Source organism: Oryx dammah, unplaced genomic scaffold (genome assembly GCF_014754425.2).
Source record: "Oryx dammah isolate SB20612 unplaced genomic scaffold, SCBI_Odam_1.1 HiC_scaffold_28, whole genome shotgun sequence".
Taxonomy (NCBI): domain Eukaryota; kingdom Metazoa; phylum Chordata; class Mammalia; order Artiodactyla; family Bovidae; genus Oryx; species Oryx dammah.
Genome location: NW_024070212.1, coordinates 64674016 through 64694125, shown reverse-complemented (window position 1 = coordinate 64694125; position 20110 = coordinate 64674016). Strand labels below are relative to the sequence as shown.

General features: G+C 38.3%; 1 protein-coding gene across 1 annotated transcript in view; it reads left to right on the top strand.

Annotated features, from left to right (window-relative positions):
- DNAJB4 (DnaJ heat shock protein family (Hsp40) member B4) overlaps positions 1–20110 on the top strand; it is a 44468-nt gene that overhangs the window by 804 nt on the left and 23554 nt on the right. The gene's annotated exons all lie outside the window — the stretch shown is intronic.

Sequence of the window (20110 nt, the reverse complement as noted above, 5' to 3'; positions counted from 1 at the left end):
GTAATTTACTGCAATAGTAGTAGTAGTTTAGACTCATTAGTAATAGTTTCAGACACATTACAATGCTTTAGGAGTCTATTACAATGATTGTATTTCTCTCCCTGCCCCTATTTTTTCCGCTTAGGTAACAAAGAATGAGGTAAAATGAACTTTACCAACTTTGGTATTTCGTGTTTAGTGAATCAGTTCTCAAAGAGTTTTTGTTTAGTCTCTCAGTCGTGTCTGGCTCTTTGCGACCCCATGGCCTGCAGCACGTCAGGCTTCCCTGTGGGTCACTATCTTCAGGAGATTGCTGAAACTCATGTCCATTGAGTTGGTGATGCCATCCAACCATCTCATCCTCTGTCATCCCCTTCTCCTGCCTGCAATCTTTCCCAGCATCAGGGTCTTTTCCAATGAGTCAGCTCTTCGCAGCAGGTGGCCAAAGTATTGGAGCTTCAGCATCAGTCCTTCCAATGATTATTCAGGATTATATCCTTTAGGATTGACTGATTTGATCTCCTTACTGTCCAAGGGACTCTGGAGTCTTCTCCAGCACCACAGTTCTGAAGGCATCAGTTCTTTTTTATTGTCCGGCTCTCACATTCGTACATGGCTGCTGGAAAAACCATAACTTTGACTATACGGACCTTTATGGGCAAAGTGATATCTCTACTTTTTAATATGCTGTTTAGGTTTGTCCTTACTTTTCTTCCAAGGAGCAAGCGTCTTTTAATTTCATAGCAAGTGTCTTTTAATTTCATGGCTGCAGTCACCATCTGCAGTGATTTTGGAGCCCCAAAAGATAAAGTCTCACTGTTTGCATCCTTTCCCCATCTATTTGCCATGAAATGATGGGAGCGGATATCATGATCTTCATTTTTTGAATGTTGAGTTTTAAGTTTCATACTTTTTCCATTGCTAGTCTTACAGTGATTGAGAGAAATATGTGCTGCAGTCTTCATTACATCTGAAGTTAACGTGTCCACTTGCTCAAGACCCAAAATAAGTCGGATAACAGTTACATGCACGCAGATACACATGGGCCATCATTCTCTTATTATTAGCTTTTCCTACCACCTTACAGCTCTGATTATCTTTTTCAGTGTGCAGCATGGCCATCTATTTCGATATAGGGGAAATTTGTATTTGGAAAAGCAGTGCATGTGTTGGGCTATAGATTTAAGCTTACTGGTAAAAAGAAAATCTAAAAGCAGTGTTGGGTGGTATTGCTAAATAGACTTTCTTCAGTGGTTCTTTGAGAAAGTCTGCCCAATAAATGGCATTTATTAGTAATTGATTTTTTAATAGTTTATTAATTAGACATACACCAGTTAGTCCTTATTAACATAGTTACAGAGTGCTATAATTTACCTCCAAAGAGATAGATTTTATGTATACTATAATTTTAGTTAGCTCTAAATATTAAAACATCTATTTCTGCTTTATTGACTGTGCCAAAGCCTTTGACTGTGTGGATCACAACAAACTGGAAAATTCTGAAAGAGATGGGAATACCAGACCACCTGACCTGCCTCTTGAGAAACCTGTATGCAGGTCAGGAAGCAACAGTTAGAACTGGACATGGAACAACAGACTGGTTCCAAATAGGAAAAGGAGTACGTCAAGGCTGTATATTGTCACCCTGCTTATTTAATTTTTATGCAGAGTACATCATGAGAAACGCTGGGCTGGATGACACACAAGCTGGAATTAAGATTGCTGGGAGAAATATCAGTAACCTCAGATATGGAGATGACACCACCACCCTTATGGCAGAAAGGGAAGAAGAAGTAAAGAGTCTCTTGATGAAAGTGAAAGAGGAAAGTGCAAAAATTGGCTTAAAGTTCAACAGAAAACTAAAATCATGGCATCAGGTCCCATCACTTCATGGGAAATAGATGGGAAAACAGTGGAAACAGTGTCAGACTTTATTTTTGGGGGCTCCAAAATCACTGCAGGTGGTGACTGCAGTCATGAAATTAAAAGGTGCTTGCTCCTTGAAAGAAAAGCTATGACCAACCTAGACAGCATATTAAAAAGCAGAGACATTACTTTGCCAACAAAGGTCTGTCTAGTCAAGGCTATGGTTTTTCCAGTGGTCGTGTATGAATGTGAGAGTTGGACTATAAAGAAAGCTGAAGAATTGATGCTTTTGAACTGTTGTTGGAGAAGACTCTTGAGAGTCCCTTGGACTGCAAAGAGATCCAGCCAGTCCATCCTAAAGGAGATCAGTTCTGAGGTTCATTGGAAGGACTGATGTTAAAGCTGATGCTCCAGTACTTCAGCCACCTGATGCAAAGAGCTGACTCATTTGAAAAGACCCTGATGCTAGGAAAGATTGAAGGCAGGAGGAGAAGGGGACGACAGAGGATGAGATGGTTGGATGGCATCATGGACTCAATGGATATGAGTTTGAGTAAACTCCGGGAGTTGCTGATGGACAGGGAGGCCTGGCGTGCTGTAGTCCATGGGGTCACAGAGTCAGATATGACTGAGCAACTGAACTGAACTGAAATGTTAAAAATAAATAAAGGCCGCCATTTCTAGTTTTTTTTTTTTTTGGTAAAGTCTTCCGGAAGTATGGATATTCTAGAATGGGAACCATTTGAAATCAGTCAAGACCAGGATTTCTCAGCCTCAGCACTGTTGACACTTTATAACCAGATGCTTTGCATTGTAGCATGTTTAGCGGAATCCTTGGCCTCTACCCATGGACGCCAGAAGCACATACGCCCCCATACCAATTATGATAACCAAACATGTCTCTAGATATTGTAGCTGTCCCCTGGGAGGCAAAATCACTCCACAGTAAGGACTACTGCTGCTGCTAAGTTGCTTCAGTCGTGTCCGACTCTGTACGATCCCATAGACGGCAGCCCACCAGGCTCCCCTGTCCTTGGGATTCTCCAGGCAAGACACTGGAGTTGGTTGCCATTTCCTGACCACTGGTCAGCCTTAATAGCTGTCCCTGATTTTCCATCAAGAAGATGTATTTACCATCCTTCAGAGGTATATTCTACATGCCACTACTTTTGACCTCCACTGCTCCTGAGTCAGTCCCGGCTGTTACAGTAGCATTCTAGATTTTCTGCTTCTACCCTTACATCTCTTCAATTTACTATTAAAAATTATGAGATTTTGTACAGCGAAAAGTATATAGTTATATACATAAGTTCTCAAAAGTAACAAGCACTCGTACATCCACTTTCCAAGAAGGGTCTCCAAGAAACAGACCATTAACAATACTTTTGAAGCTCAAAGGTGCCCCTACCTGATTGTATTATAATTGTTTCTTCATATAGGAGCTTAAAACCTTTATTTAAAACATCAGTCAGATAGTCTCCCCTATGTTTAAATCCTATCCCCTGGAATGGCCTATGGGCTCCATATAATCAGGCTACTATCAGGAAACGAGCCACCTGGCTGCCCAAGATCATTCCTGCCTCTAGGGTTTTATATTTGCATTTTCCTTTACCTCATGCATATGTTCTTAGGGACCTTCACATGGATGAATTGTCCTTGTCATTTGGGTCTCAGCTTAGATGTCATCTTAGACCATCTCTGACCTCTGGTTGTGCCATTTTGCAGTCCTCTCCAATTACCATGTTGTCTTTATAGAATTGATTGAAAATTGTATGATGATGTAGGTGTTAACTTGTTTATTGTCTCTCTTCTATTAGAATGTTAACTCCTGGATAGTAAGGACCTTGTCTGTCTCTACCATTGACTAGTCCCTAACATGTAGGCTTACATATTTGTTGAATGAATGAATATTGAAAAAAATCCACTTCCACATTTTAGTTGACTGTAATCTTGGTCAAGTGAACTTAGCCTCTGTATCTCAGATTTCTCATCTACAATAAGGATCATAATCTGTGTTGGTATCCTCAAATGAGATATCTCTGTGAGCTCTTCAGAAACCAGGAAATACTATCAAATGGAAATTAGCATTATTAAATGTAGAATTTGTCTTCTGGTATTTCATAATTGGGGCTTCTCAGGTGGCACAGTGCTTAAAGAATCCGCCTGCCAGTGCAGAGGACGCAGGAGACGTGGGTTCTATTCCTTAGTCGGGAAGATCCCCTGGAGTAGGAAATGTCAGCCCACTCCAGTGTACTTGCCTGGAAAATCCATGGACAGAGGAGCCTGGCAGCCTAGAGTCCATGAGGTTGCAAAGAGTCAGATACTACTGAAGTGATTTAGCATGCACACCTGAGTTTAAATCTCAAATTTATCACTAACTACCTGGGTGACCTTAAGCCACTGAACACACATCAGCACATTTCATAATTAGGAAAGGATGATCCATGGTATGCAACGTCTATACACTTTTTGGATTAAACATCTATGTTCAAATCTTAGTTTTTGTAAAAGCCAGGATCCTGAAATACAACTGACTTGTGGAAAACTATAACCAATGACTTTTGATTTGGTTATATGTGAATTAGTTCTGGATCTATTCAGTCTTTGGACTCATTTGTACTTTGCTTGTAACTCTAGATAATTTCACTATAATTGATGAAATAAGACTTTTCTTTAGTAAGTTCATTTCCCTTTGCCTAGTATAAATCATCTTTAAAACAGGTGTATAATAGCTAATAATCTAAAACTTGTTTATTGTGCTTTAAGAGATTGGCTAATTGTTCAGCTAAATTATATTTTACAGTCAGTGTCTTAACATAGAAATTAATATTTCATATTTGTGCTTAGAATGAAACAAATTCAGTGTTTTTAAGCTTATAAAAGTCTTTCCACTGTTGAGTTTGTTAAATCGGTGTGAAATATTAACAGATTTTTATAGCTCCTGAAGAAAAACAGTCCTTTATGGCTTTTTGGATAGGTGTTTGAGTGGCAAAATTGTAGACTTCTCGCCTCACTTTTATTATCCATCATCTATATCCGAACAACTCTTAGCCAGAAGGATCTGATAACTTCATCCTGTACTCTCTGTGTCATTTGAACCAGGCCTGTACTTTCTCAGTGCACAGTCGCAACAGATCCAGGTTAGATACGAGGAAGAAAGTGGCCAATTCAAACTGAAGTAAGTGGTCCACAGTGTTATTTTAAGGTGTCTGATGGTTAATGTTGTTTCAGGGTGTTTGAATATTGGTCTTAATGACTTGTGTATCCTTTCTGATTGAGTTTGTAGGATACTGTTTCAGACTGTGTGAATGGAAGCAGGAAATACATTTATTTTAAAGGACTAGGTTGTTAACACAAAGGTAACTTGGGAACTTTGAGGAGAACCACATTTTGACTAGTGTCTGAAATTGGAGGCAGCTTCATGTAGGGTAAAGAACTCTGGACTTGGTCCCAGAGGATCTATCTAGACTCAAGTCCAACCCATGTTCCCTTTGGTAAGTCACATAACTTCTTCCTTTTACCAGCATACTAAAAAGAGAGAACAGTTTAATCTGTTTTTGAAAAAAATTTTTTTTTAAGTCATATGTTTTTACACAGTGATTTTTGTTTTCTCTTTTCAGAAGTATCATCTCACCCTCAGTTATTAGAAATTTCTTCTCTGATTGTATGTTAGATTTAATAGTGTCTTGATTGAAAGGCTGTTAGCAGATTGACAGATCCTCTAGGATTTTGCTGATGACCATTACTTTGCCATAAATCCAGCCTTTTACCATCCTTGTCATTCCCACCTATTCTTAACTGCAGAGCCCCTGGGCCTTTACCCATATCTTTCTCTTTGTCAGGAACACTTCCTCACCTCTTATTTCACTGTTGTCTGTTGAAAATTTTCCATTTTTCCAAAAACCTGTATAAAACTCTAAAATTTAAGGATTCCTATTTGTTCTCATATACCATGTCATGGTAATATCATTTATTGTTTACTTAGAATTTCACTATATTGTAAGGTTTATGATAGTAAGGGCTATGTCTTTTCCTGTGTCTTTACTGCAGAATACACTCTAAAGTGCTATATACTGGGCACTCTTCTAAGTGCTTTGCATGGGTGCATGGTCAGTCACTTTAGTCATGCCCCACTGTTTGTGACCCTATGGACAGTAGTCCACCAGGCTCCACATTCCATGGGATTCTCCAGGCAAGAATACTGGAGTGGGTTGCCATGACCTCCTCCAGGGGATCTTCCCAATCTAGGGATCAAACCCACGTCTGCTGTGTCTCCTGCATTGCAGGCAGATTTTTCAATGCTGAGCTACCTGGGAAGGCACCTGTAAGTGCTTTACATATGTTTAATTCATTTATCCGTACAATGGCTTTATGAGGTAAGTGCTATTAATATCTCCATTTTACTGGGGTATAGATGACTTAACTAACCCAAGGTCACATGTTAATAAATGTTAGGGCTTAGGCAGCCTGACTTGGAAAAAAATGAAGAATCTACTAAAAAGTCAAGTAATGAAACATATCTCTCTATAATTTCTAGGGTATGAGTCACAAGTTATCATTTCTTACTTGGATTTTTAAAATATTTGCGTTAGTTTTTATCAAGATATAGGCTAAAATTCTTCATGGAAAGGCAACTCTTAATGTAATAAAAATATTTAGATTACTTACAGAATTTAAAGAACCTATGTGTTGTATGTTACAGAAGCTTGTTTTTCTGTATTGCTGATTGCATTGGTGGATTAGTAATATACCTTACTAAAGAACATAGTGCTTTATGGTGTGTGTGTGTATATGTATATACCTGTATATTTGATGATGCTGTGTTATTTTTCAAATATATTGTTCAAGGGGGTTATGTATTTGTAGTACACATCACTAACTAGACTGTAAGACTCTTCAGGACCAATTCCAATGATCTTGTCTTTAATTCAGTGGTTGTCTGCAATTGATTACAGGAGAGTTTTTTTTAAATGTTAGGGCTGAGCCCCAACTACCACTCCCAGAGACTCTGATTTAACTGGTCTATATCTGTATCTGTAAAAACTATAAAAATGTTGATTTTTAAAGTGCAGCCCACACTAGAGAACCACGGAAATATAAAGTCTACGTGCTCCATCAGACTTTTGCTTATTTTTAATGCCTTGCAATTTGCCCTCTGGTCGTTACAGGCATATAATCTTAAGAATTCAAGCTCTAGAAACATTTTCTGTTTCTAAACCCTATCAGCTTTTTGAAAAATGTGGATACCTGAGCCCCACCTGGACCTAGTGAATTATATTTTTGGGAAATACACATTTTATAAAATAAGCATCTTAAGGAAATTCTCTGGCAGTCCAGTGGTTAGGACTTGATACTGTCACTGCCAGAGGCCTGTTCAATACCTGATTAGGGAACTAAGATCCCACAAGCCACGGGGCATGGCCAAAAAAAAAAAAGCATCTTAGATTCTTACGTTTATCATAGTTTGAAAACTGACTTTTATACAAAAGAGTATTTAATAAGTATTTACATGAGGAGGCTGAATTAAAATTTGTTTCCCCAGCTGCTGCTGCTGCTGCTAAGTCACTTCAGTTGTGTCAACTCTGTGCAACCCCATAGACGGCAGCCCACCAGGCTCCCCTGTCCCTGGGATTCTCCAGGCAAGAACACTGGAGTGTGACTGTAGTAAATGTTCTGAATTCAGAGATCTTATCCTATCTAGTTTCCACTCTGTGTAAGAGAGGGCTGTGGTCAAGGACTGCCTCTTATTTTTTGGCTTGCCCCATCTGGCTTACACTTTTCTGCTGGTAGAAGCCTAAATACTTATTGAATTGAGTTTTATGTGTAGTAGTTATTTTTATCATTTTCCTGCCAAGCTAGAACTAAAAACAAATTGTTGAATATGATTCTGAATGTTGGGGCCCCTTGAGGCTAAATAGTGCTGAGCAGCATCTTCACTCAAACTTTTTCTAAGAACTTAGAAAGATGTTGAGGATCATCTAGGCCATTTCTTTCATTTTATAGTGGAGGAAATTGTGACCCAGACTACTTGAGTGCTGTGTACAAAGTGACAGAATTAATTGCAAGACTAGATTCCTAGTCCAGTGTTTCTTATTTCATGAAATAACTTCTCTTTTGAAGCAGCAGTGATTGGGTTAAGTTTCAGATAGAAATTTTCTGCTTTTTAGGTACGATGGAAAGAAGAATCTGTGCAGAACGAAAAACATCTTGGTTTTTAAAATTAGGACATCTGCCTTTACTCACATTTACTTTTTAAGATAATTAGAAGATGGAGAATCTTTGCCAGTGAAGTCCTTTACTGAAGATGTGTGGGTGTGAGATATAAAACTCATTTGGCATACAATTTTGTTGTTGTTTTTAGTGGAACTTTGCTTCTCTGTCCTGACATTTCCACATCTCTATTTATAGCAGTGATCTCTTTGGAATTTGCCTTCTGATTCTGTTTGTTCTTTTATGTTGCTTCATATTAACTGATATTCTCACTTCATTTTTTAAAAAATGTACTTTAAAGGACTGGAGAAGGAAAATAAGGAATACAAATTTTAAAAGTATCTGAAATTACTATTTTCCTGTAACTTAACCATAATATTCTTTATAACATTATATAATTATAGTACCTAATGATAGAAATACTAACTTTTCAAGATAGAATGGGTAGTTTATTTTCTAAATTTAAAAACATATGAAGTCTACAGTGAATTCCTTTTATCCAGGATAGATATTACTTTGAGTCTTAACAACTTGCTTTTTAAACTGTATTCTGATATAAGTAAAGATCAAGAAATTTTATTTTAGTTAGAACCTTTAAATGGTATACTCTTTAAGGGCAGGAAATGTCTTATTTACTTTTGAGATGAATATAGCATCTGGCATCTAGTGGCTGCTTATTAATCTATTCATTTATTCAGTTTAGTGAAAACGCTGGGCATTGTTCTAGGTGTCAGAGATACAGTAGTGAACTAAATAGACAAATATCCTTACCCTCAGGGAGCTTATTCTAGTGAGGGAATGTTGAATGAAACTGTGAATCACTTTGGAAGGACTCTGTATTTGTTTGTAGGTAGTTATTTACATCAGTCTGAAAAAGAATTCCCTGGTTGTGCAGTGGTTAGAACTTGGTGCCTTCACTGCTGGGGGCCTGAGTTAGATCTGTGGTCAGGGAACTAAAATCCCATAAGAGTGAGATGCAGCCAAAAGAAAAAAAGAAAGAAAAAAAACTTCGAAGGAATGGAAAAGAATAGACTGTAGTTTATTAAGCAGTGTATTGCAGAGTCAGAATGGGAGAAGATAAGATCATTCATTATTTAAATATTGATTTCCTAGTGGATGTAAAATTATTTTAAGTAATTACAAAATTGCCAGTCTTTGTCATCCTGATTGTCATTTAATTTTTGTGTTTTGTTTGTTGTTGTTGTTCAGTTGCCCAGTCGTGTCCCAACTCTGCGATCCCATGGACTGCAGCACTCTAGGCCTCCCTGCCCCTCCCATCTCCTGAAATTTGCCATAGTTCATGTTCCTTACATCGGTGATGCCATCCAGCCATTTCATCCTCTGACACTCTCTTCTTCTGCCCTCAGTCTTTGCCATCATGAGGGACTTTTCCAGTAAGTTGGCTCTTGCATCAGGTGACCAAAATACTGGAGCTTCAGCTTCAACATCAGTCTTTCCAATGAGTATTCAGGGTTAATTTCCGTTAAGATTGACCTGTTTGATCATGCTGTCCAAGGGACTCTCAGGAATCTTCTCCAGTACCACAGTTCGAAGGTATCAATTCTTTGGTGCTCTGCCTCATTTATGGTCCAGCTCTCACAACCATATGTGACCACTGAGAAGACCATAGCCTTACTATATGGACCTTTGTCAGCAGAGTGATGTCTCTGCTTTTCAACACACTGTCTAGGTTTGTTATAGCTTTCCTGTCAAGAAGCAGTGGTCTTATGATTTCATGAATCATCCACATGTCAGGTTCTTGTTGTTTTTCCCACCTGTCTTGATTCCCGCTTGAAACTCATCCAGCCCAGCATTTCTCTTAATGTGCTCAGCATATAGGTTAAATTAACGGGGTGACAGCAGATAGCCCTGTCTTACGCTTTTCTCAATCCTGAACCAGTCAGGTGTTCCATACAGGGTTCTAACTGTTGCTTCTTGACTAACGTACAGGTTTCTGAGGAGACAGGTAAAATGGTCTGGTATTCCCATCTCTTTAAGAGCTTTCCACAGTTTCTTATGATCCACACAGTCAAAGATAGTCAATGAAACAGAGGTAGAAGTTTTTCTGTTTGTAACCCTGAGTAAAATGTTCTGTTTGTAATTCTGAGTAAAGGCCTCAGTTGCAAGCCAGGGAACTTCATAAAAAATCAGATAGCACTGAGTGCCTCTGACTCTAGGGCCCAAAACTCTGTACACACCAAAGTTCTAGTTGTTTATTTGTTGTCAGTGTTTCATACCATAGTGTGAGCTCCACAGGGTCTAGTCATCACTGTATCCCAAGTACAGAAAAGCGTCACTTAGTAGATGCTAGTAAATATTAATAACTCAATCCTTGACCACTCAAAATGCAATTTCCTCCTACTCAGAGCTACAGTCTATGAGGTACAGTCTACATCTAATCTTCATCCAGACCACTCAAACAATAAAAGCCTTCCATTCCAGTATTCTCTTAAAAAGACTTATGATTTTAGACTCTTTACTAACATATTCTTTCCATTCTTCTTGTCTTTTGACACTTCCCTATTTTTTCAGTCTCTGTTACTTCCTGGTCTTATTTGGCAGTCCAGGAATTCCCAACTCCCATTGCCCTTTATCTTTCAGTTATGTCCACTGTTTAAAATCCACTCTAAATCACTTGAAAAAGATTTTGGAATTAGATAAGCTTCAATTCATCATTAGCTACCTGTGTGTTAAGTTATTTAACCTGGCCATGTTTAATCTTTTTCGAGTCTCATTTTGTTCTTTGTGCTCTAAGGATTGTTATGAAAATTAACAGATTATGGTTCAGTTCAGTTCAGTCGCTCAGTCGTGTCCGACTCTCTGCGACCCCATGAATCGCAGCACGCCAGGCCTCCCTGTCCATCACCAACTCCCGGAGTTCACTCAGACTCACGTCCATCGAGTCCGTGATGCCATCCAGCCATCTCATCCTTGGTCGTCCCCTCTCCTCCTGCCCCCAATCCCTCCCAGCATCAGAGTCTTTTCCAGTGAGTCAGTTCTTCGCATGAGGTGTCCAAAGGACTGGAGCTTCAGCTTTAGCATCATTCCTTCCAAAGAAATCCCAGGGCTGATCTCCTTCAGAATGGACTGGTTGGATCTCCTTGCAGTCCAAGGGACTCTCAAGAGTCTTCTCCAACACCACAGTTCAAACGCATCAATTCTTCGGCGCTCAGCCTTCTTCACAGTCCAACTCTCACATCCATATATGGCCACAGGAAAAACCATAGCCTTGTCTAGAAGGACCTTAGTCAGCAAAGTAATGTCTCTGCTTTTGAATATACTATCTAGGTTGGTCATAACTTTTCTTCCAAGGAGTAGCGTCTTTTAATTTCATGGCTGCAGTCACCATCTGCAGTGATTTTGGAGCCCCCAAAAATAACGTCTGACACTGTTTTCACTGTTTCCCCATCTATTTCCCATGAAGTGATGGGACCAGATGCCATGATCTTCGTTTTCTGAATGTTGAGCTTTAAGACAACTTTTTCAGTCTCCTCTTTCACTTTGATCAAGAGGCTTTTTAGTTCCTCTTCACTTTCTGCCATCAGGGTGGTGTCATCTGCATATCTGAGGTGATTGATATTTCTCCCGGCAATCTTGATTCCAGTTTGTGTTTCTTCCAGTCCAGCGTTTCTCATGATGTACTCTGCATATAAGTTAAATAAGCAGGATGACAGTATACAGCCTTGACGTACTCCTTTTCCTATTTGGAACCAGTCTGTTGTTCCATGTCCAGTTCTAACTGTTGCTTCCTGACCTGCATACAGATTTCTCAAGAGGCAGGTTAGGTGGTTTGGTATTCCCATCTCTTTCAGAATTTTCTGTAGTTTATTGTGATCCACACAGTCAAAGGCTTTGGCATAGTCAATAAAGCAGAAATAGATGTTTTTCTGGAACTCTTGCTTTTTCTGTTATCCAGCGGATGTTGGCAATTTGATCTCTGGTTCCTCTACCTTTTCTAAAACCAGCTTGAACATTAGGGAGTTCACGGTTCACGTATTGCTGAAGTCTGGCTTGGAGAATTTTGAGCATTACTAGCATGTGAGATGAGTGCAGTTGTGTAACCATATACAATTACCTGTAAGTAATGAAAACCCTTACTAAATAATAACTAAAAAATTTAGATGCAGAGTTACTCTTGGGCTGATTGATTGAGCAACTCAATAATATATGATGTATCCATATATATATATATTTTTTTCATTTTTGCTCTCTGCCATCCACAGCATTTGGCTTAGTGCACCTCATGATTGCATAATGGTTGTCACAGTTCCCTGTGTTATGCAGGCATGATTGTAAAGTGGAAAAAAGTTTCTTCTCTTTAAAACAAAGAAACCACTGAAAAATTTGGTATGGATGATCTTAATTACAAAGCAGAAGTAGAGACACAGATATAGAGAACAAACATATGGATACCAAGGGGGAGAAGAGGGGATGGATGATTGGGAGATTGGGATTGACATGCATACACTGTTGATACTATGTATAAAGTAGATAAATAACGAGAACCTACTGTGTAGCACAGGGAACTCTATTCAGTGCTCTGTAGTGACCTAAATGGGAAGGAAACCCAAAAAAGGGGTATACATATATATATACATACATGTATAGCTCTCCAACTCTGGGAGATGGTGGGGAACAGGGAGGACGGGCGTGCGGCAATCCACTGGTTGCAAAGAGTTGGACACGACTTGGTGACTGAACAACAACAAAATAGCTGATTCGCTTTGCTGAACAGCAGAAACTAATACAACATTGTACAGTAACTATATTCCAATAAAATTTTTTAAAATAAAAGCAAGGAAACCTTTCTACTACCTCCACCTCCTTCCAGATGCTGACTGATTAACCTTGTGCTGATCAGATTGGAATCACTGGTTTACTCTAGCAAGTATCATACTCAGCTTTGAATAATTGAGATGCATCTTCTGAGGCTAAGAGAGAGACCCTAACTTATTAGTAATAGTTTTTGTTAGTACTATGTTTGTTAATCTATGACTCTCTACTTGAACCCTTTTTTTTTTTTTTTTGCTACCTACATTCACTCTAGTAGAATCTCCTTAGTCTTGCGGTTTTAAAGTTCATTTCTACTGATTTTTTTGTCTTTCCTCCATACTGCCTCTATGAATATCAAAGAAAGTGAAAGTGAAGTCGCTTAGTCGTGTCCGACTCTGCGACCCCATGGACTGTAGCCTACCAAACTTCTCCATCCATGGGATTCTCCAGGCAAGAATACTGGAGTGGGTTGCCATTTCCTTCTCCAGGGGATCTTCCCGACCCAGGGATTGAACCCAGGTCTCCTGCATTGGAGGCAGACGCTTTAAGCTCTGAGCCAGCAGGGAAGCCCTATGAATATCAAACTCATATCCAACTGCCTATTAGACATTACCATTTGTATGTTTAACTGGCATCTTAAACTTAACATGTCCTATACTGAACTCTCCAGTTTCCTCATCTAGCTCTTCTATCTTACTATTTTAGTAAATATCAATTCTGTTCTTTTAATTTACTGAAGCTGAAAAACCTAGGAGTCGTTATGATTTCTCTTACATTCCATATCTGATTCACCAGAAGATCCTGACTCTACTTCTAAAATAAATAAAATAGGACCTTCACTACTATATCATGGACCAAATCACTTGCAATCAATTATTGCAATACATTGTTAACTGGTCTTCCATCCTTGCCTACTGTCCTTCTGCATTCTAGAAGCCAGAGTAATCCCATTGTTTTTCTGCATAAAACTCTCCAATGGCTTCTTACTTTCCCTCAATTCAAGTCAAAGTCTTTAGTGATCTGCAGGGCTCAATACCATCTAGGCATCTGTTATTTCTCTGACCATTTCCTAACTCCTTCACCACTCCTACCCCCTAATTATTTTTTAATTTATTTATTTTTGGCTGCACTGGGTCTTCATTGCTGCATGCAGACTTTCTCTAGTGGTGAGTGGGAGCTACTCTCTAGTTGTGATGTACGGGCTTCTCATTGTGATGGCTTCTTTTTTGTTACAGAGCACAGGCTCTAGGCGCACAGGCCCACTAGCTGTGGCTCGTAGGCTTAGTTGCAATGAGGCATGTGGGATCTTCCCGGATCAGGGATCAAGCCCTTGTCTTCCCCATTGGTCAATGGATTCTCAACCACTGGACCACCAGGGAAATCCCCTACCTCACCATGCTTAAATAATCAAGCTTCAAAGATTCCTGGCATTCCCTCACTTCTAGGCTTTTGTACTTGAAATTTCCCTCTACCATATTTGTTCTACCCCCATATTTATATTGCTTTACCCTTTCCTTCTTTTAGGTCAGAGTGCAAACGTTATTTTCTTGGTGAAGCCATTTATGGCCACCCTATCTAAAATTTAAATTCTCTCATTTCCCTTTTCCACTTTATTTTCCTTAGTACCTACTGTTATCTAATATTCCATATAGTATTTAAAAAATATTTTAAATTATATCTTCATTAGAATGTAAGGTACATGAGGCAGGAATTTTTGTTCTTAATTTATCCCCAACACCTAGGAAAGTGCCTTGGCATATGGAAAATCCTTAAAATGTTTATGAAGAAATAAATGAATGTTGATTCATCTTATGGTTTCTGGTTTTGGCTGGGTCCTCAGTGAGACTTAGTAATCCTTTACATGTTTCTGGTTAGTTTCCTTCCTGGTTCCCATAACTGCTGTGTCAAACCATCATTCTGCATCAAATGCCCTACTTTTATTCTTAGCTCCTTAGTTGTGGATGTCCTAATCCTCTTGCCTTCAGATTTATAATTTTTCCTTATTTATTTTCTCTTGATCTCAGACCTTTACTTCTGAGTTTGTTCCAGTTTCCTCTATTTCAAACCTTCCTCTCTCCTCTGAGACTTAGGCAATTATTTCTTTTCTTATATATTTGTATGTATTTTTATATATCTCATTTTCCTGTTTTTTTTCCTCTCTTAACTATCTTAAAATAACTTATTTGCTGCTGTTGCTGCTAAGTTGCTTCAGTTGTGTCTGACTTTTTGTGACCCAGTGGGCTGCAGCCTGCCGGGTTCCTCTATCCAAGGAATTCTCCAGACAAGAATACTGGAGTGGGTTGCCATGCCCTCCTCCAGCATATCTTCCCAAGGCAGGGATTGAACCCATGTCTCTTACATCTGCATTGGCAGGCGGGTTCTGTGCCACCTGGAAGCCCCAAACCTTCCTTATCTCTACTTTATTACAAGTCTCGCAGATTATCTTTAAAAGCTTAAATTTACTATTTCATTTTCATATTTCTCTTACTGTTCAGTTCATATGTATTAAGTTTTTAGAATAATTCTTGCACATAGTTAAGGACTGAGTGCTTACCATGATTAGTTATAACTACTGAAACCAAAATCATTCTCACTCTTGTGGGTACTTTTCTGTCACCCTTCTTGACTTTTCTGTATCCTTCATGAAACACTGTCCTTCTTTTGGTTTTGGGACACCAGTGATATCAAATGATGTCAAGATGCTTTCAGCTCCAAGTAACAATTTCTTTTAACAATAAGGCCAGTTATATATGATTGCAATATTGGTTCAAGGATGCAACCCAGCCTCTTGCTTTCTTTTTACTCTAGCGTTCTCACTGTGTCACAGATGTTTACTTTCAGGGTTGTAAGATAGCAGGTACAATATTTTAATTATCCCAAGGCAGATAGGCAGTGTTGGGTTTTCTCTTGGGTAGATATCTCTTTATAGGGAAGAGAATCTCCCCCAGAGTATTTCCCTTGCATCTCATTGGCTACCTGTGCACCAGTCACTGGCAGAAGGAAACATGATTACATGATTGACTTAGACTAACCACTAGTCATTCCCCAGGAGCCAGGGGAGGCATCAACCTTCCTTGAAGGTTCATTACTCTGGAGGAAACTAGATATCTGTTTTCCAGGAAGAAGATAGGAGTGGCTGTTTGGTTCATAATCAGCACTGTCTGCCATAACTACTCTCACCTGGTTGATCTCTGAGTATGACTTCTTAGTGTTTTTCATTTTCTCCTCTATTGATGTGTCCCCTAAATACTGGTATCCCAAAGCATTCTGTGTTTGATTCTTTCAATGTTATTCTTTTTTTTTTTTTAAAGATTCTTTTGATGTGGACCATTTTTAAACTCTTTATTGAATTTGTTACAGTATTGCTTTGGGTTTATGTTTTGCTTTTTGGCCATGAAGCATATGGAATCTTAGCTCCCTGACTAGGGATCGAACCTGCACCCCGCCCCCAAATTGGATGGGGGGGTCTTAACCAAGGACCACCAAGGAAGTCCTTCAAATGTGATTCTTTTAATCTTTTAAAATACCACCTGTGTTATGATCTTTTCTAAATCTTTATCTCTAGTGAAGACTTCTTTCCTAAAAGCCTGTTTAGAATATCCAGCTATCTCCTGGACATCTACATCCACATTAAATTCAATTAAATATTGTGCCAGGTTTTGGGGAGTCAAAAAGTAAATAAACATTGCTCCGTATGATCTTACATTATAGTTGGAACAAGTTATTCCAACACAGCTAGTACTTAGGAATCCAGTTTTATCAGGCAATAAAATTTTCCAAGTATAGAAGTAGCATAGATGAAGGGGTTATAGGCAACTAAATGGAACTTATCTTTTTCTTCAAATCTACTCTTCCTATATTCTATACGTTCATTAGTAGCCCAACATTGCACATCTTTGGCCTAATGGTTATGATTCCGGGCTTTCACAGATGGTTCAATCCCTGGTTGGGGAGGATACTGCAAGCCACATGGCCAAAAAGAAGAAGAAAACACCAGGGCAATCTAAAATCTTTCCAAATTCCCCATATAAAGTTGGTTGGTAAATTGTGTGTATCCTACCTCTATAAGGTTTACCCACTTGTCTTTTTATATCATAGTCTTCATACTTTAGGTCCTTGTAATTTCTCATTTCAATGAATTGTTTGCTCAGTAGAAGTTAATTGAATAGCAATGTATAGCAATGTATACTAGTGAAATTGTTCTTAAAAAAACAACAAACACTGTAAGGAGGCTATAAGCCAGTGAGTAGGGTTTTGGCAAACAGATGGTTACATAGTTGTGATAAGTGAAAGAGATACTGAGAAAAATGTGGGAACTTGTGGTCAGACGAACCTGCCCCAAGTTGGGAGTCTGATTTGCTCAATTAGAGACTGAATCTCAAAGCAGTACTAAGCTGACTGTGGAGAAGAGGAAAATACACACACATATACACATCACTTGATTTATACATACTAAAGGAATGTTACATAAAAGACATTACTTGGGGTGATTATGTAGTATTCATTTTGCTGTTGCTTAAAAATAATTTTTAACTGATCATAATTTAGTTATCAGTAGTAGTACATCATTACACAGTTGATCATTATCCACCAATTCTTGCAATTTGAGCACTCACTAAAATTTATTTATAACCCTGAGGTTAGTACTCAGGGTGCTTTCCTGGTCATGTGCATGTGCATGAGCAGAGAAGCAAAAAAATTGAGTCTTTGTTCACAGCTGATTTCCAATAAGGCCTTAGCCTTATTTCAGCTCTCATGAACAAATCTTTGTAGTGTATTTAGTGTGTTTTTGCATTTTTGTACTTTTTTTTTTAAAAATTTTACTGTTTAAAGAGATATTTCAGTGTCATACTGAAGTGCTAGCTGATGTTCCCACTAACCACAAGAAAGCTGTGATGTGCCTTGTGGAGGGAATACATGTGTTAAAATAAGCTTCATTCAGGTAGGAGTTAAAGTGCTATTTGACCATGAGTTCAGTTTTGTAATAAACAGTCTTTATACAGTAACACAGTGAAAAAAGGTTATGTGTTGATGAGTTGACTTAATGCAGCATTTCCCTTAGGGGCAATGATTCAGTATTTGCTAATTCAGTGTTATGCAAGTTTATAGAATGTAACTATGGTAAATAATGAGATAGCATAAATTTGACTTTTCATTTATGGCTAGGATTGATGAGTTAGATCAAGCTGGACAATATAGAGGTATGATTATTAAAGTATTGTGAAACTTCTAAAATATGTGTCCCTCTTCTGTTAAACATCTCACCTCACTACCCTAAGTTTTCTTATATGTTCCCTTTAGCAAACATGCCCAGGTTGAGAATTTTAGTTTACAAGTTTTATTTTACCTTCGCCAGGCTGACATTTTTTAACTAAGTGTTTATAGTGAAAACTATGTTATTTTAAAAAATTTGCTAGATTTAATAGGCTTTTATTGTGTTCACTGCTGTTTTAGCTTGCCCTCTGCCTCCAGTCAAAAAATAATTTATATAAAGCAGGGGTTGGCAAACATTTTCTCTTTAGGGCCACACAGTAAGTTTTATGGGCCACAGTCTCTGCTACTGTATGGGGAAAGCAGCAGTAGACAGTAGGTACTATTTTATGTTTATATTTGTAAGGGGAGGGATCATGACCAAAATTGTTTTGATTTCAGTAACTGTTGCCAGAGTAGGCTCTGGGAGTTGGTGATGGACAGGGAAGCCTGGCGTGCTGTAGTCCGTGGGGTCGCAAAGAGTCAAGAAGACTGAGTAACTGAGCTGAACTGAACAGTTGCCTTGACTTGCTGCTTTAGCCTAGAAAATAAAAAGGCAGTATTTTAAAATATTAAAAATTCAAACATTAAATCCAATCCGTTTAAAATTAAATTATTCTTGAAATCCTACTTCTTTCTCTTCCTTTAAGCAATTACAGCACTTTGGGCTCATTGTATTTGGAGTTAGGCAATTAATGGCCTAATTTTATAGCAGTTGGTGAATACTATAGACTAGGTTGGCTTATTTTATACATGTCTTTAGTACTATTTGCTAGGTTTCAGTGAAGTCTTTGAATCATATTTTAGTTTCCACAGTGGCAGTGGTTTAATTATTTATGCCTTTACAGATACAGCACATAAAGATATTTTGTAGTTAAGGTTAGGTACTGTTTTCAATTTAAAATAAATCATTTTATTGAGCTATAAACAGTTGGAGAGCTAAACAAACTTGCTAAATAATCAGCTTTTTGCAGTCTTGCCAGAGTCTAATAGTTTGGCAAAGCAGCAGCTTACCCTCTCCTCTCCTGCCTTACCTCTGCTGTATCTTTTTTTTTCTCTCTAGTGCTTGTCTTAACCTGAGGAGCTGTTGGTTTCACTTTTCCACAGACTACCTCTCTGACCAGCCAATTAAGTTTTCTAGGTGACTATGATGCCTTCCCTCGCTACATGTGAGAGGAGAAACTTTAGAAAAGAATAAAAATCACATAAATTCCTCATTTCCCAGTGTTGCTTTTACTTTTAACATTGTGAAAGCATATACTGAGGGAGCATATGTAAACAGAACAATTCCCACTACTTTATCCCAAAAGTAAAGTATTCCTTAGAAAAAATCCTCATAAAAAAGTCCTTTTTTGTAGATGAAAAATGAGATGCTTTGTTTTTTAACTTTATTGAGATATAATTGACAGTATTGTAAGATATTTAAAGTGTACATTGTGAAAATTGGTATATGTATACATTGTGAAAGGATTACTATTACTCCCCTCTAATTGATACATCCATCACTTCACATATTTATCTTTTTTTTTTGGGCCATGCCATGGTGGCTTGTGGGATCCTACTTGCCCAACCATGAACCTGGGCCCTCAGCAGTAAAAGCTCAGACTCCTAACCACTGGAATTCCAGGGAATTCCCCTATCTTTTTTAAAAATGTAAAATGCTTTATGAATATGCATGTTTCCTTGGGCAAGGGCTATAATAATTTCTGTGTTACGCCAATTAATGTACAACTGAAGTCAGCACTGGGATACTGTTTTATAAGGAAAAATAAACTTTTATTTTAAAATTTTATTTGGCCATGCAATGTGGCTTGTGGAATTTTAGTTCCCCAAGCGCAGAGTCCTAACCACTGGACCACTAAGGAATTCCCCAAAATGAACTTCTCTTTAGTATTCACCTGTTAAGATTTTGTTTTCCCCAAATGTGCATGTAAGAGATGTGTATATATGATATATTTAAGTTCATAGGTTAAGGTTTCTGAAAAGTTGGATCATAGCACTGGTAATTAGAACAAACCTCTAATACAGTAGC